The 4,448-nt window shown below is 42.6% G+C and overlaps 1 non-coding gene across 1 annotated transcript; it reads left to right on the top strand.

Moving 5' to 3' along the window:
* The first annotated feature begins 2,461 nt into the window (after positions 1–2,461).
* Positions 2,462–2,566, top strand: LOC133300661 (small nucleolar RNA R71). Its single transcript, XR_009750088.1, has one exon. It is a non-coding gene; the product is annotated as a small nucleolar RNA R71 (small nucleolar RNA).
* Positions 2,567–4,448: the final 1,882 nt, after the last annotated feature.

Raw genomic sequence — 4,448 nt, 5'->3', positions numbered from 1 at the left:
GGTTGTATCCCGAATACCCATCTAAGAAACAAAAGAATTCTTTCCCAGCTAGATGATCCAGCATTTGGTCAATAAAAGGAAGGGGGAAATGATCCTTTCGGGTAGCATTATTTAATTTCCTGTAGTCTTGACAAATCCTCCACCCAGTTATTTTTTTGGTGGCTATTAACTCTTGTTTGTCATTTTCAACTACAGTAATGCCACCCTTTTTTGGAACGCATTGCTCAGGAGCAACCCATTTACTATCTGAGATGTGGTAGATTATACCTGCATCAAGCCATTTGATGATTTCTTTTCTTACCACCTCCTTCATATTGGGATTCAGCCTCCTTTGATTCTCCACAGATGAGCTGTCAGGGTCTTGGAGCAAAATCTTGTGCATGCAAATTGTTGGGCTAATTCCTTTTATGTCAGCCATGGTCCAGCCGATTGCTCCTTTGTAATCTTTGAGCTTTTGTGTGAGTTGAAGTTCCTGTTCATGGGTTAGCAAAGAAGAAATAATCACAGGGAGAGTGTTGTCTTTACCCAAATAAGTATATTTCAGGTGTTCAGGTAAGGGTTTTAACTCCAAGGTAGGTGGTTGCTCTACCGAAGGCAATTTTGGTCTTTGCTCTTGCTCTGATCGATTTAAGGATTCAAAGACCCTTTCTTTCCTTCCCTGGGGTTGGTGGAAACTGATGGATGCAAGGTATTCTTCTAGCTCCTCAAAGTCCTTAATGCCTATCTCTGGCTGCAAATGCTCCTGCTGTTCTTCTCGTATGACCGAGTCAAGGATCGAAATGCTAGAGCATTCCTCAGTGTTATCTTCATCAAACCTTATTGCTTTCATGACATTAAACTTCACTTCTTCTCCGTTTACACTCATAGAAAGTTCACCCTTTCTGACATTTATGATAGCATCACCGGTAGCCAGAAATAGTCTGCCCAAAATTATTGGAACTTCTTGATCTGCTTCAAAATCTAAGATGATGAAGTCAGCTGGTAAAATGAACTTGTCTACTTGGACAAGGACATTCTCATTTTTTCCTTCTGGCTTGGCTATAGATCGGTCTGCAAGTTGAAGAGTGACTGTGGTTGGTCTTGCTGCTCCTATGTCAAGCTGCTTGAAATGGAAGCTGGCATTAGATTTACACTTGAGCCCAGATCACAAAGTGCCCGACCAAGATAGTTCTTCCCAACTGTACACGGGATGGTGAATATACCAGGATCCTTTAGTTTGGGAGGAATTTTAGTCAGGTACTTGCACGATTGTTGAGTGAGGGCTACGGTCTCAAACTCTTCGATCTTTCTTCTTTTTGACAAAATGTCCTTCATGAATTTTGCATATGAAGGCATTTGCTCCAGAGCTTCTACTAGAGGGATATTTATGTGAAGTTGCTTCATCAAGTCAAGAAACTGGCTAAACTGTTTATCCTCGTGTTGCTTTTTCAACCTCTGTGGAAAAGGAGGCTCGATCGGTTCACTCCTTCTCTTGCATAGGGGAGCATAAGTTGGAACTGAAACTGGTTCACTGACTTTTGTTGCTCCAAGTTCTGCTACAGGTGTTGCGTCATCCGGTTTGATTTCAGCAGACTCATTGCTTTGGACCTTCTCTTTTGGTCCTGTCTGAGCTTCAAGGTGTGAATGGTCAGTGGCTTCTTGAACTTCCTTTCCTATGGGCTGTTTTGCTGGTTCGCGCTTTCGAGGTCGTGCCACTAAGTCTGGGGGTGGTAAGGTTTTTCCATCTCGCAGGCTTATAGCATTACAATGCTCCTGGTTATCTTGAGACGGCTTTTCTGTATCACTAGGGAGTGTCCCTGGTTGCCTCTGTTTGAGTGCTCCAGCCGGCTGACCAATTTGGGTTTCTAGATTTCGCATGGCTGCGCTGTTCTGATTCATGTACTCATTGACAGAAGTCTCAAAGGATTGGGACTTCCCTTCACCCTTATCCCAGTTTTGTTGGTTCTGCCTGGGATACGGGGGTCGGTTCTGGTAGTTTCCTCCACTACCTCCAGCATTATTCTGATTCCTCCAGCCTCGGTTATTGTTCCCTTGATGGTTGTCATTGCTCCTGTTGTTGTTGGCATACCCTCCTGCATAGCACACAGCAGCTAGATTGTTACAGTCCTCATATTCATGAGGACCTCCACAAGTGGGGCAACTCTGACTTGATTGAGTCAAAAGAAGTTGCTCAGTTGTTTTTTTTTGTTCCATGGGCTTCCAGTTTTTTATAGTGTTCTGGAGCGAAGCCATTTGTGCAGAAAGAGCATCAGTTGAGCTTAGCTCAAGAACTCCTGCTTTCTTAGGAGCACTGTGTCGTGTGGAAGGCCATGGAATATGTTTTTTTGAAAGTTTTTCCAACAACTGGTAGGTTTCTGGATAAGTAAAATCCAAAAGATCTCCCCCTGCGGCTGCATCAACAGTTGCTTTCAATGGTGGGGTTAAACCATGATAAAACGTGTGAATGATGCACCAATCAGAAACTCCATGATTCGGCCAGATTCGTATCAACTCTTTAAAGCGTTCCCACGCTTCATACAGACTTTCTCCATCATACATTTGAAAAGAAGCTATATCAGCCCTCACTTGGGCTTGTTTTGCTTGGGGAAAAAATCGGGTAACAAACTGTTCCGCCAATTGCTCCCAACTGGTGATGGAGTTTGGGGGCAATGTTCTCCTCCATTCTTTGGCTTTTCCAGCTAAGGAAAATGGAAAAAGCCGCATCCGCATGTTTTCTTCCGAAATACCATGAACTTTGAAATTGTCAACTATCACAGTGAAATTGTCCAAATGACTGTGAGGGTCTTCCATGGGTAGTCCATGGAACTGACCAGCGTTCATAATCATTTGGAACATTGCAGGTTTTATTTCAAAGTTCGGGATATTCAGAGGAGGGGGAAAATATCCTCGTTCTGGACCATTTCTGAAGGGAGCAGCCATATCATTCAATGATGGCCCTCTTCCTCCATTCGGTCCTTGTTCAGGCTCATGATTATGATTTCCATTGTTATCATTGTTTACAACCTCCTCCATTGTACTATTTTTCAACCTTTGAACTCTTCTTCTATTTCTGAAGGTTCTCTCGGGTTCTGGATCAAAAAGTACTATTTCCAGTCCAAGTTCTGTAGGTTCTGTGCTCATACAAATGGAGGAGGTTTATTAAAACAAAAAGACTGCGATTAAACAGCAAAAATGTTTCCTTAAAAACGCCATTTCTTGCCAAATGATCCCCGGCAACGGCGCCAATTGCTTGGCGAACCGAGAGTTGCTCGGGAATATTTCTTTCAGAGAGCAAGAGTGTAGAGTAGTAATCAGGATTGCCAACAGGAGCAATCTACTCTGACTAAGAGCAACCCTCTTCAACTATACGCAAGCGTACGTGTCAAGCAATATAGGGTATTATAGCCCCAGATTTATCGTCCTCAGGGAGCAGTTGTGAAGTAAGAAGCGCTAAAGGAAACTTAATTTGTAAAATGGAGCAATAAAAGAAATCACTATTCTCAGCTAAGCTTCACAAAGAGCAATCTCTGGGCAGCTAGTTAAACAATGTTAACCATTCTGAACCAGATGAGAGCAGTGAATGACTTACCATGGTCATCGAATAAAATGGCATCAATTGAAGTAACTTTAAGAGCAGTCAACGAAATGAAAGTAAGAGCATCAACTAGTAAAACACAGTTCAGTTATCGTGAGGAAAAGGTTGTGATAGGAATTGAGTTAAGATTAATTTCAGAAAGAAAAAGATCAAGTAGGTGTTACGGGTTCCATGTTTTCATCCCTTTGGTTAACCCTGCCTGGTAGCATATTTTACAAGTGGATTTTGCTCATTCCCTTGTTTTGCTATAGGTAAGCAGAGGGTAAGGCCTTTCTCTCCACGTTACTCCATAGTACTTGGAGTTATATGCAAGGAAACCATGCTGCCTTCTCAAAAGAGCATGGATTCACATGGCAGTGCTCCCCATTCCAGGTGTTTATCCCTCCTTTCTTCAGGCTAAACTACCCCAGGATTTTGAGAATGCTCCACACGCCTTTGTCAGTGTTTCATCAACCGAGTGGTCCCGGGATGAGGTTGCCAGCCCAAAGGGTTTCACAAAATCAATAAATTAAACCAAAGAGCAACTCAAAATTCATTTATAAAATATGTGTTCCTTACAAAGCTATCCTAAGAAAAAAAAGGATTACTTCTATGGAACCCTCACCTACTTAGAGGAAGTTAGTTCCTAGTGAGCATTTTTACAAAGAAATAAGAAAACAAAGAGACAACCAGTCCTAGGATGGGTGCTGATCCTCCTCTTTATGAGGATTGCTTGTTCCTTTTATAGGGTTCTTCATTTGATCTCCATTGTTCCTTTCATCAAGGGTCGTGCTTTGTCTAAATCCTCTCCAATGGTAGCTTTGCTTCTTGCCAGCTTGGCCTTAAATGGAAGTGGTCCCCCTTGCTTTTGGCTCCCTTTGTGAGTAGGAGTATC

This window comes from Gastrolobium bilobum, unplaced genomic scaffold (genome assembly GCF_033153095.1).
Source record: "Gastrolobium bilobum isolate Gb01-03AN ecotype WA unplaced genomic scaffold, APGP_CSIRO_Gbil_v1 utg4554, whole genome shotgun sequence".
Taxonomy (NCBI): Eukaryota; Viridiplantae; Streptophyta; class Magnoliopsida; order Fabales; family Fabaceae; genus Gastrolobium; species Gastrolobium bilobum.
Note: the sequence above shows the minus strand (reverse complement) of the source record. Positions and strands in the feature narration are given on the sequence as shown.